General features: G+C 46.2%; 1 protein-coding gene across 6 annotated transcripts in view; it reads left to right on the top strand.

The window, feature by feature from the left end:
- The window catches only part of LOC140408248 (sodium/hydrogen exchanger 9B2-like), a 261,503-nt gene that overhangs the window by 20,557 nt on the left and 227,716 nt on the right, over nucleotides 1-13,230 (top strand). Inside the window, exon 1 of one of the 6 annotated variants that reach the window (XM_072495197.1) lies at nucleotides 3,103-3,121. The exons of 4 other annotated variants lie outside the window; for them this stretch is intronic. The gene's annotated coding sequence lies outside the window, so the exon portion shown is untranslated. Of the gene's footprint in view, nucleotides 1-3,102; nucleotides 3,122-6,345; nucleotides 6,365-13,230 lie in introns of those variants that run through there. One more of the 6 variants, XM_072495198.1, reaches the window with a different exon arrangement.

Consider the following 13,230-nt stretch of genomic DNA (forward strand, 5'->3'; position numbering starts at 1 on the left):
CCCTGGCGAGCTTAGGTGGTGGTCGTCAAGACTGGGGAGAAGCACCGGATGGTCATCGACTACTGTCAGACCAGCAACCGGTACACGCAGCTCGATGCGTACCCCCTCCCCCGCATATCTGGCATGGTCAAACAGATTGCACAGTACCGGGTCTTCTCCACCGTGGACCTGAGGTCCGCGTACTACCAGCTCCCTATCCACCCGGAGGACCGCCAGTACACTTCCTTTGAGGCAGCTGGCCGCCTCTACCACTTTCTCTGGGTTCCCTTCGGCGTCATCAATGGGGTCTCGTTCTTCCAGCGAGCGATGGACCGAATGGTGGACCAGTACGGGCTGCGGGCTACGTACCCGTACTTAGATAATGTCACCATCTGCGGCCATGATCAGCAGGACCACGACGCTAACCTCAAGAAATTCCTCCACACTGCCCAGCTCCTTAACCTGACCTACAACAAGAAGTGCGTTTTCCGCACAACCCGGCGAGCCATCCTCGGCTATGTCGTGGAAAACAGAGTCCTAGGGCCTGACCCCGACCGCATGCGCCCCCTCACAGAACTTCCCCTTCCCCACAGCCTCAAGGTCCTCAAACGATGCCTGGGGCTTTTCTCCTACTATGCCCAGTGGGTCCCCAACTATGCGGACAAAGCTCGCCCACTTATTAAAACCACTACATTTCCCCTGACGGCTGAGGCTTGCTCAGCCGTCTGCCACATCAAGGCCGATATCACTAAGACCGCCATGCACGCGGTGGACGAGTCCATCCCCTTCCAGGTCGAGAGCGATGCGTCGGACGTCGCCCTAGTTGCTACCCTCAACCAGGCGGGCAGGCCAGTAGCCTTCTTCTCTAGAACCCTCAATGCTTCCGCGATTCGACACTCCTCGGTCGAGAAGGAAGCACAAGCCATCTTGGAAGCTGTGCGGCATTGGAGGCACTACCTAGCTGGTAGGAGATTCACCCACGTCACCGACCAACTGTCGGTAGCCTTTATGTTTGACAACGCACAACGGGGAAAAATCAAAAACGATAAGATACTGAGGTGGAGGATCGAACTCTCCACCTACAGCTACGATATCCAGTATCATTCTGGGAAGCTTAATGAGCCCCCAGAAGCCCTTTCCCGCGGTACTGGTGCCAGCGCACAAGTAGACCGACTGCGGGCCCTCCACAATGGCCTCTGTCACCCGGGGGTCACCCGGCTTTTCCATTATATCAAGGCCCGCAACCTGCCTTACTCCCATCGAGGAGGTCAGAACCAGGGACTGCCAGGTCTGCGCGGAGTGCAAACCACACTTCTATCGGCCAGACAGAGCACGCCTGGTAAAGGCCTCTTGCCCCTTTGAACACCTCAGCATGGATCTCAAAGGGCCCCTCCCCTCCACTAACCGTAACGTGTACTTCCTCAACATCCTTGACGAGTACTCAAGCTTCCCTTTCGTCATCCCATGCCCTGACATGACCTCTGCCACAGTCATCAAGGCCCTGAGCAGTGTCTTCACCTTGTTCGGTTTCCCCACTTACATCCATAACGATTGGGGTTCCTCCTTCATGAGTGATGAGCTGCGTCAGTTCCTGCTTAGCAAGGGCATCGCCTCAAGCAGGACTACCAGCTACAATCCCTGGGGGAATGGACAGGTGGAGAGGGAGAACGTGACGGTCTGGAAGGCCGTCCTTCTTGCCCTATGGTCTAGAGGTCTCCCAGTCTCCCGCTGGCAGGAGGTCCTTCCCAATGCGCTCCAATCCATCCGGTCGCTTGTCTACGCCGTACTAATGTGACCCCCCACGAGAGGATGTTTGCCTTCCCCAGAAGGTCTACCTTAGGGGTCTCGCTCCCGACCTGGCTGATGGTTCCAGGGCCCGTCCTCCTCTGACGACATGTGAGGACTTATGAGTCGGATCCTCTGGTAGAGAGGGTCCTTCTCCTCCATGCGAATCCCCAGTATGCCTACGTGGCTCACCATGATGGGCGGGAGGACACAGTCTCCCTTCGGGATTTGGCACCCGCAGGTTCCCCAGCGACTGTCACCGGCGTTCCGACTCTATTCCTCTCCTCTCCACTACTACTCGACCCGACCCTATACCCCCTTTCCCCGTTGCTGTCCACCCGTCTGGGAACACAGAAGCTGTCATGCTCCCGGACACGCCAGCTTCAACGCTTCCGCCGACTACGATGCCCACGCCACAGCCGGAACTGAGGTGGTCACTGCGGACAATCAAAGCCCCCGTCAGGCTCAATCTCTGACGCAACTTGTTCACTTCACCCCCGCCGGACTTTTTTTAAAAAACGGGGTGAATGTGGTGAAACCACTGTGTTGTATTGTGCTGCCACAGTATTACGTGTTGTACAGTATTGCTACTATATTACATGTTGTACGGTTTTGGCTCTGCCCGTGGCTCCTCCCCCTAGGGCCTGGGTATATAGGCTGCCGGCCTCTCACACTGCCTCATTCTGGGGCACGCTGCCAGCTCTGTTGTAAGTCAATTAAAGCCATAGTTAATTCTGCGTTCTCCGTCTTGATTGATGGCATATCAGTTTTGAAATGGAAAGGTACGTTTTATTGGCCCATTAGAATCTGCCTTTATCTATAATAAAACCTGAGCAAATTGGCCTTGGGAAGATTCCCTATGTTGTATTGATTTCTACAAATCTCAATGGCTCAATAATAATAGTGACCTTTCAAATGTTCGTGGCAATCACTGGTAACTGATTGACAGCTCTGGGCTATAGGCAGGTCAGATGGGGACAAGACTTTAGACAATTTATACAGTATTGCTTTCTTCCCTCCTCATCGGCAGCTGAGTATTTGTGTGGTAACCCTGCTGATTGGGTGTGAGTGTTGTGACTGTGGAATACTGTGATTGAGAATGCCTCTGGATTGGCCCCTGGTAACCATAGCGAGGGACTGTGTGTCACAATGGCAAAAAGGCATGGCAATTTCAACTGATTTTAATGCACCTCAAAATATTCTTCAAGGACGTGTTGCTAGATCTATTAATGTAAAAGTCTTGCATCTAGTGTAAACTCTTACATTTGAAAAGTGTCATATTCTGTTATAGATGCAAAAGCATCTTAAATGAAAGAAAAATCTAATTTCTTCTGTTGTAGAGCAAGAATATTAGCAGGTAAACGTTAAATCGTTTTTACCCTGAGGTGAGTTTCCAACCCAATCTCCTTCTCATCGCCAAGACTGCCTGCTTCTACCTCTGAAAGATTACTAGGCTCCACCAAGCCACTGTTGAAACTCTCGTACTAAGCTTTGTTGCCTGTGGACTTGTCACCTTCCATCCTCATACACCAGCTCATCCGAAACTCTGATGCCCGTCTCTACTGTTCACCTATCACCCCTGTGGCACTGACCTACCTTGGTTCCTAGTTGGGCAATGTCTGGATTTTGTTTTTACATGAAATGAAATGAAAATCGCTTATTGTCGTGAGTAGGCTTCAAATGAAGTTACTGTGAAAAGCCTCTAGTCGCCACATTCCGGCCCCTGTTCGGGGAGGCTGGTACGGGAATTGAACCGTGCTGCTGGCCTGCCTGGTCTGCTTTAAAAGCCAGCGATTTAGCCCAGTGAGCCCCATTTTCATGCTTGCTAAACCATTTTCATGCTTGCTTTCATATATCTCTGATAGACTTGCCCTTTCCTACATCTTTACCCTTCCCAGCCCCACACTCGAGATCTGCGTGCTGCTCCAATTCTGATCAATTGCACACGCCCACTATTAAATTTCCCCACTATTCGTGGCCATGGCCTCAGCTCTGAACTCTTTAATTTTTCCGCTCAGATCAAGCTTTTTGGTCATGGTCACCTTTCTTGATATATCTTTCTGTAGTTTTTGTCAGATATCACTCCTTTGAAGTGCCTGGTATGTTTTACTGCATTAAAGGAACTAGAGAACATGAGAACTAGGAGCAGGAGTAGGTCATCTGGCCCCTCGAGCCTGCTCCGCCATTCAATGAGATCATGGCTGATCTTTTGTGGACTCAGCTCCACTTTCCGGCCCGAACACCATAACTCTTAATCCCTTTATTCTTCAAAAAACTATCTATCTTTATCTTAAAAACATTTAATGAAGGAGCCTCAACTGCTTCACTGGGCAAGGAATTCCATAGATAGAGAAAAGCAAGTTGCTGATGTCAGAGTTCAATGCTTTTCTCATTGGAGTGAAATTTCAATTGCGAATGCAGGCGGGTGAGCAATGGAACTGCAGGAAATATAGATAGCTTTCCATGTTTGTATAATTTAAATCCTTAAATCTACAAAACCTTATTCAGCAATTCTATTAATAACTCCTGTGTCAACATTTATAATGGAAATTGGTGAAGTAAGCTGGCCAGTGGTTTTGTATGTATGAGCGAGTGCGTCAGCCTGCACCCCTGGTGAGAGAAACTCCAATGCTGTATGTATGAGCGAGTGCGTCAGCCTGCACCCCTGGTGAGGGAAACTCCAATGCTGTACGTATGAGCGAGTGCGTCAGCCTGCACCCCTGGTGAGGGAAACTCCAATGCTGTACGTATGAGCGAGTGCGTCAGCCTGCACCCCTGGTGAGAGAAACTCCAATGCTGTATGTATGAGCGAGTGCGTCAGCCTGCACCCCTGGTGAGGGAAACTCCAATGCTGTATGTATGAGTGAGTGCGTCAGCCTGCACCCCTGGTGAGGGAAACTCCAATGCTGTACGTATGAGCGAGTGCGTCAGCCTGCACCCCTGGTGAGGGAAACTCCAATGCTGTATGTATGAGTGAGTGCGTCAGCCTGCACCCCTGGTGAGAGATACTCCAATGCTGTACGTATGAGCGAGTGCGTCAGCCTGCACCCCTGGTGAGAGATACTCCAATGCTCCAGCCACTCAAGTCTGTTTGTTAAATTTCCATATGTTTTGCCATTCAACTACAAATGACAAAATCAAGTAAATCATATAAAAACAAGGATGTTTCACTGTAAAATAAGGGGGGTGAATCATGTCTGTGCCTGGATCCAATTATTCACAACCCTTTATTTCCATTTAATCTGAAGACAGTGGTTAGGTAAAGGTAAAGTCGCCACAGTCCCGGGTGACCAGAGGCTGCTTTCTCCTTTGAGGAGGAGAGCTGACTTGGGGCAGTTTAACCTGAGGATCACCACAGACGAGTGTCAGGGTTGAGAAGGGGAGCCTTCATGAATAAGCAATGGTATATGACGTGGTAGTTGGACCAGAGGCTCTTTACCAGTTTGTCACTGTTCGTATGTAAGCATCAACTGCTAATTTGGGGAATGGTATTGAAGAGCAAGGAAACATTGTGCAGAGTACCCAACAAATTAATGTTGACATCCTGATGATTTCTAATTTATATGAGAAAATAGTCATTTGTTAGTCGAGTACCTGAGTATTGCTGAAAAAAGAGCCACGTCAAAATTCTCATTTGAGTCACCTGGATTCAAACTTGGTGAAAACTGGCCAAATGTGCAGACAATACTAAACCAGGAGGGCAGGGAGTCAAATCTGAGGAGGGAGCCAAGAGCCCACAGAAGGGCAGCATGGTAGCGCAGTGGTTAGCACTGCTGCCTCACGCGCCGAGGTCGCAGGTTCGATCGCAGCCCTGGGTCACTGTCCGTGTGGAGTTTGCACATTCTCCCCGTGTTTGTGTAGGTTTCACCCCCACAACCCAAAAATGTGCAGGGTAGGTGGATTGGCCACGCTAAATTGCCCCTTAATTGGAAAATATGAATTGGGTACTCTAAATTTATTTTAAAAAAGAGTCCATCAAAACAAAATATGAAAATAGGTCAACCTATTAAATATGGATAAATGTGAAGTACTTAACATGGAATATTTATTTAAATGGACAAAATGTATATTCCAACATTTCTGAAGAATTAGCAAAGAAAAATGTTGAAAAGGTTTTTGAGCAATAACACAGCATTGCATATAGCTTTAATCAGCAAATCAAATACAACACTGAATTTTATAACCACATCAGTCAAATACAAGTTCAGTTATAGCCATTAAGGTAAACAGAAGGCATTAAGACACAGGTTCCCACCATCAGAGAATTTGGTTATAAGGCTGGGAAAAATGGCTTTCCAAACTTGAAAGAATGAGGGTACCAGATAGAAGGTTGAATCCAAATCAAAACCATTCAGAACACTGCTTCACAGTTACACTATGACAGTACCTACGGGAATAACTCACCTGCTCTTCCTCAAAGGGCCATGGGATCCTTAATATCCACCCAAGGAGGAAAATGAGAAAGTTCAGTGCAGTACTGAGAGGGTGCTGCAGTGTCGGAGGTGACACCTTTTGGAGGAGGCCCACATCTCCCTGATGAAGGTTGACTGACCTGAAACAATGGGCGGAAATTTCCCAAAATGGCACAGTGTTGGAGCAGGTGAGAAAAGCTGTGTGAAACTTGCTGACTTTGCAGATGCCTTTTCTCGCCTGATCAAACAGCTCTCTTTCTGGGTGTGAACCTGATTGCGTCGCCGGTGGGGAGTGGGGGGGGGGGGGGGGGGGGCACAGGGAAGATCTTATGCCGACATCTCACCGGCGCAGATCACGTTATGGCCCTCTCGTGAGATTTAACTGCCATAATGGGATTTGTGCCTGCAGCGTGGGCCCTGAGAATTGTGCCCATTAACGCTGTTTCTCTCCACAGATGTTGCCTGATCTGCTGAGAATTTCCAACATTTTGCTTTAATTTCAGATTGCCAGCATCTGTGTGTGCTCGCTTTTGTTCAATTTCTGATGGCTAGGTCATTTAAATAATATGGTCAGGTACCTGTATGGCGGTACAATACAGGCTCGGAATGTGGCGACTAGGGGCTTTTCACAGTAACTTCATTGAAGCCTACTTGTGACAATAAGCGATTATTATTACTATTATTACAATAAGCCAGAGCTTCGGGGGGTGGAGTGGGTTGGGGGGAGGCAGTCTGTCAGTTTAATGGCTTGGAATGGGCCAAAACGAAAGAGTTCAAAATACATATATTTTTGGGACACCGAAAAACCATTCTGTAATCTTAATTTATCTGTCTGGTAATTAATTACAGTGTAGTCCTCCTGTGTTGGGGCCTTCTTTCTTCCCCTTCCATCCACCCCCCCCCCCCCAAACAGCTGGAATCACCCCAGAGCTATGCTTCTGGCATCACGCAATATCTTTGTAAGTTCGTTCTGATAAGGCTATGGTACTGTTAATTAATCAAAAAAATCTATTTAAAAAGATCTATTAGTCCAAAGATGTGCGTGTTAGGTGGATTGGCCATGTTAAATTGCCCTTAGTGCCCACAAAATGTTAAGTGGGGGTGACTGGGCTACGGGGATAGGGTAGATACATGGGCTTCAGTAGGGTGCTCTTTGTAAGTGCCAGTACAGACTCGATGGGCCGAATGGCCTCTTTCTGCACTGTAAATTCTATGATTCTATGAAAAAGGTGGCATCCTATCTGTACAGGGATGTTTTCAATGTTTTAATTAATGGGAATGTTTTGGTATATCTCTGCATTTACACAGTATATTTCGTTTCTGTGATTATAAGCATTATAGTTTATGAAGATCAGAGGGGCAGTTTTAGAAAGGTTAAAATATTTTGTCTGCCATAGATGAGTTTAAAAAAAAAAAAAATTGAATGCAGATAAAAATATCCTGTAAGTATATGTCTAGGGAAGGAGTTTTGCAAAATACTCCTGGGTAAATGCACCAAATATAGCACAAATATAAGTAAATAGGTACGATTTAATTGCCATTACGGAGATATGGTTACAGGGTGACCAAGATTCTGAATATTCAAGGATATTCATCACTTAGGAAGGATAACACTGTTAATAAGGGATGAGATCCAGGTAGGGAAAATTAATTGGGGGGAAAACCTACTTTGATGGGATGAGAATGCATCAGCCAACTGAGTTGGAATCAAAAGTTGGCAGAAGAGACAGTGGATGAAAAATGGGCCATCTTCAAAGAAAAAGTATTGCAGGCAATGTCAAAGTAGATTCTCTTAAAGGGGAAAAATAGGACAAACAAACAAAGAAGTACAGCACAGGAACAGGCCCTTCGGCCCTCCAAGCCCGTGCCGACCGTGCTGCCCGACTAAACTACAATCTTCTACACTTCCTGGGTCCGTATCCCTCTATTCCCATCCTATTCATGTGTTTGTCAAGATGCCCCTTAAATGTCACTATCGTTCCTGCTTCTACCACCTCCTCCAGCAGCGAGTTCCAGGCACCCACTATCCTCTGTAAAAAAAACGTGCCTCTTACATCTACTCTAAACCTTGCCCCTCGCACCTTAAACCTATGCCCCCTAGTAATTGACCCCTCTACCCTGGGGAAAGCCTTTGACTACCCACTCTGTCTATGCCCCTCATAATTTTGTAGACTTCTATCAGGTCGCCCCTCAACCTCCGTCGTTCCAGTGAGAACAAACCGAGTTTATTCAACCGCTCATCATAGCTAATGCCCTTGATACCAGGCAACATCCTTGTAAATCTCTTCTGCACCCTCTCTAAAGCCTCCACATCCTTCTGGTAGTGTGGCAACCAGAATTGAACACTATACTCCAAGTGTGGCCTAACTAAGGTTCTAACACTATGCTCCAAGTGTGGCCTAATTAAGGTTCCAGCAATTCAGAGTGTTCTGGGTGATGAAGGAGATAGAGATGAAGATGAAAGGGAAGAAGTGTAAGTAATGACAGATGTCAGGTAGAAAATACAATGGAGAATACTGAATATAGAAGGACCAGGGGGAAGTGAAAATACTAATTAAAAATCAAGAAGAGAGCATGAAAAGAGACTGGCAGCTAACATAAAGGGAAATCTCAAGGTCTCAAACATATAAATAATAAAAGGGTGTTATAGAAAGAGTAGAGCCGATGTAGGGATAAACAAAAGGGGACTTGCACCTGGTGTTGAAGAAATAGCAGAGGTATTAAACGTACTTTGGATCTGTCTTTACAAAGGAAGAAGATTCTCCCCAGGCCGAGGTGAGAGGGGAGGTAACTGATACACGAGGAGAATTTTCAATCGAGAAGGTGTCAGATACCTTGATGTGTATGTGGATTTGCTAAAGGCGTTTGATATTGAACTACACAACAGGCTTGTGATGAAAATTCTAGCTCCTGGAATAACAGGGAAAGTCGGCCCTTGTATTAAAAAATCGGCTGCGTGACAGGAAACATTAGTGAAAATGGTTGTTTTTCAGATGGGAGGAAGGTTTGTAGTGGAGTTGGAGCGCCTGCTCTTCCTGATGCAATTAGGGATGGGCAATAAATGTCGGCATAGCCAGCGACACCCATATCCCATTTATTAATTAAAGGAAACCTAGAATGTGGTGTTTGGAGCATGATGTCAACATTTTAAGAAAATTGGAAACATTCTCAACGTCTTAGATAGTCTCGAACTTCAAAAGGACGTACTGGATTGGGCAGACAAGTGGCAGATGCAGGGAAATATGTGGTGATTCATTTTGGCGAATTTGCTGAGGGTGGGGGGGCAGCTTTGATTGAGGTACATAAAAGGGAATTATTTGCTATCTGGAAAGAGAGAATGTGCAAGGTTATGAGGATAAGGCAGGGGAGTGGCACTGGGTAGAATACTCTTTCAGAGAGCCATTGCTGACTCAATGGACCAAATTTAGTGAGAGATGATCTTGGATCAAAGGATCAAGATGTCGAATCAGTTTGGGTGGAGGTCAGAAACAGCAAGAGGCAGCACACATTTGTGGGAGTTGTTTATAAGCTGTCAGTTATTGTTAGGCACAGTATAAATCAGGAAGGGACAATCATGTTTGACAAACCTGTTGGAGGATTTTGAGGATGTCACCTGCAGCATAAATAAATTGAAACAGTTAATGTGGTGTATTTGGATTTTCAGAAGGTCTTCTGGTAAGGTCCCACACAGCTGGTTAGTAAACACAATTCGGGGACAAGAGATTGGGGGTAATATCCTGGTATGGATTGAGAATTGGTTCACAGACAGACGAACAGAGGGTAGGAATAAACGGGTCATTCTCAGGCTGCTACTACTGGGGTACCACGAGGATCAGTGCGAGGACCACAGCTGTTCACAATCTGTGTAAATGACTTGGATCTGGGGACCAAATATAGCATTTCCAAATTTGTTGATGATGCAAAACTAGGTGGGACTGTAAATTGAGAAGAGGATGCAAGGAGGCTTCCAGGGGACCTGGACAGGTGAAAGTAAATGGCCAAGAATATGGCAGCTGGAATATAATGTGAATAAGTGTGAAGTTCTCCACTTTTGCAGAGAAAACAAGAAAGGCAAGATATTTATTAAAAGGTAAGATGTTGGGAAGTGTAGATGTCCAAAGAAACCTGGGTGTCCTTGTTTATGAGCCACTAAAAGCTGGTGGCATGCAGGTACAGCAAACATTTAGAAAGGCAAATGGTATGTTGGCCTTCATGGCAAGTGGATTTAAATAGCGGGGTAACGATATCTTGCTGCAATTGTGTAGAGGGTCAGTGAGACCGTACCTGGAGTGTTGTGTACAGTTTTGGTCCCCTTTTCTGATGAAGGATATACTCGCCAAGGAGGGAGCACAATAATGGTTCACCAGATTAATCCCTGGGATGGGAGATTGTCTTGTGAGGAGAGATTGAAAAAACTGGGCCTGTGCTCTCCAGAGTTTCAAAGAATGAGAGCTGATCTAATTGAAACAAAACTCTTACAGGGTGTGACGGGGTAGATGTGGCTGTTTCCCCTGGCTGAGAGTCCAGAAACAGGGGACACAGTCTCACAATAAGGGACAGGGCAATTAAGACCGAGCTGAGGTTGGTTTCTTCACTCAGGAGGTGGTGAATCTTTGGAATTCTCCACCCCAGAGGCTGTGGAACTCAGTCACTCCGCACGATCAAGACAGAAATCGATAGATTTCTGGGCACTAACGACATAAAGGGATATGGGGTTACAACAGCAAAGTGGCATTGAGGTGGATGATCAGCCGTGAGGGCAGAGCCGATGGGCTGAATGGCCTCCTCTTGTTCCTATGTTTCTAAACGAGAATCTGGACAAGACAAACTTTCTCTTATTGGCCGCATTGCTGAAATTTCGTGCTGCAAAGAGTTCAGCAATTTCAGTCTTTGTTTTTGCAGATTTTATTAATATGTAACCGATATTTTACTGAAGAGTAATAAAACAATTTATTTGGTGTCTGTCAGACTTTTGGGTTACCTGAGGTAAACTTGCATAAGTGAGATCCTTGGCCTGTAATCATATCATAGGGAGGAATATTTGTGTGATATGGACCGAAAAGAATGTTTGAACCAGTGCGACTTGCATTTTAATCTTCTACCTTAAGAGCTAAAGTTCATCTGCTTCAATTAGTGTATAATGATATAGAAGTACATAATGAAGTTCTGTTTACTGCAAGATCTCAAGATTTGACAAGGTGCAGTATAGGAAAGAAAATGCTGACTACATGTCCTTTAGTTTTGGTGTTGAAGAGGGTAGGTACTTTGTTAGTTATAACCAATTTTATAACCACTATTAACTTTGGTGTTTGTTTTAGAACTATCAGGAACAAATGGAGTTGTAAAATGAAATTGGGCAGAAGTGTGTTATTAATATTACATTGTGCTTAGTGGGTACCCATGTCATTTAATCCCCATGAATATCACACAAGTGAAGCCTTCTCCAAAAGTTCAACAAGTTTATTTGAAATGAAAAAATGAAATGAAAATCGCTTATTGTCACAAGTAGGCTTCAAATGAAGTTACTGTGAAAAGCTCCTAGTCGCCACATTCCGGTGCCTGTTCGGGGAGGCTGGTACGGGAATTTATTTAACGAGTAGCTTTGTATCCAGGGTAGGATATTTTCTTACTTCATTCTATGCAGAGTTAGTTCATCTAAACTGAGATGGTTACGTGCCCTTAGGAAAATCATGCAACTCAGCTTCAACGTAGTGAGGCCTCGCTAGACGTGCCGAGATGTAGATATCAAGTGAGAACAGGATACGTAGTGGCTGGAAAACTCTGGTTAGCTCACATTGGCTGTTGAGGTGAAATATAAATAATGACCACTTGGCGAGGTAACCCAGGCTTGGAGTAATTGAAAGAATTCCGGAGAAGAGGATATAGTGTGGGCAACAAAAATCCAATAACCAGCAAGAACACAGCAACATTAAAGTAGAAAAATATCCCAAGTAGCGAGACATTAAAACGGTGATATCAGGAAGGATGAATAAAAGCTCAGCCAATGAGCTGAATTTTAATGACTGCCTTAAAGGTGGAGAAGCAGAGACACTTCGGCCAGACCATGAACCTAGGCAACTGAACACGCGATGTCAATGGGGGGGGGGGGGGGGGGGGGGGGGGGGGGGGGATACACTAAAGAGCAAAATCAGAGGACCACAGACTTTGGGTAAAGAATTTAGTGTTCAAAGAGTTACAGAGTTAGGGAGGCCAGGGATGGATATAAATACAAGGATAATAATTTTAAAATGAAGGTGGTAAGAGACTAGGATGCAATACTGATTAGCAAGTATATGAGTGTTTGAGGAGTTAGAGTTGATCTGGAGTAGGATATGGGACATACAGGACATGATTTAACGGAAATGAAACAGAGCCCGTGTTGGGCACATTTGCCCGGTACTGGCAGGACCGAGAACAACTCCGCTATTAAAGGGACTCTGCTCCCTTTCTGGGCCTCGGCTGAGGCCGCACTTAGTCCCATTTCCTGCACTATGGAGCTCCTCTTGTCAGTGCGCGCCCTGATCTCCAGACCCCCTAATGCCCCAACCTCACCAATTAGGGGGTCATTGAACCCCCCACACCCCACCTCATAAGGGCAGGGCACCCCTGTGCCTGAAACCTGGCACGAGCAAGATACCACCTGGGCACCTTGGTACTGCCAGCCTGACACCTAGGCAGTACCACTGGGTACCCTGGCATTGGCAGCTGACACTGCCAGGCTAATAGTGCCACAGTGCCTGGATGGTATCGGGGATGCCAGGGTACCACCCTGCCCAGAGTCTGAACACCCAGGGCCCCCCACCCCCCCCCCCCCCCCCGAAGTGGCAATACACCCGGTCCACATTTGTAGACCAGAGCTATACGGTGCCTGGGCGGGGTCTCCGAGGCAAGGCTGTTCAATCTTGGCCGCCAGGTAGATCTAGCGCAGACATATTCTTTTTTTAATGCTTTTATTGGCATATTTCAATTTTGCATAATACTTTTAACGAATGAATAGTTATCTGTTTTACAGTTTCTTATTTTCATGCATATTTCTTAACAAACATTCTCCCCG

This window comes from Scyliorhinus torazame, chromosome 3, assembly GCF_047496885.1.
Source record: "Scyliorhinus torazame isolate Kashiwa2021f chromosome 3, sScyTor2.1, whole genome shotgun sequence".
NCBI lineage: Eukaryota > Metazoa > Chordata > Chondrichthyes > Carcharhiniformes > Scyliorhinidae > Scyliorhinus > Scyliorhinus torazame.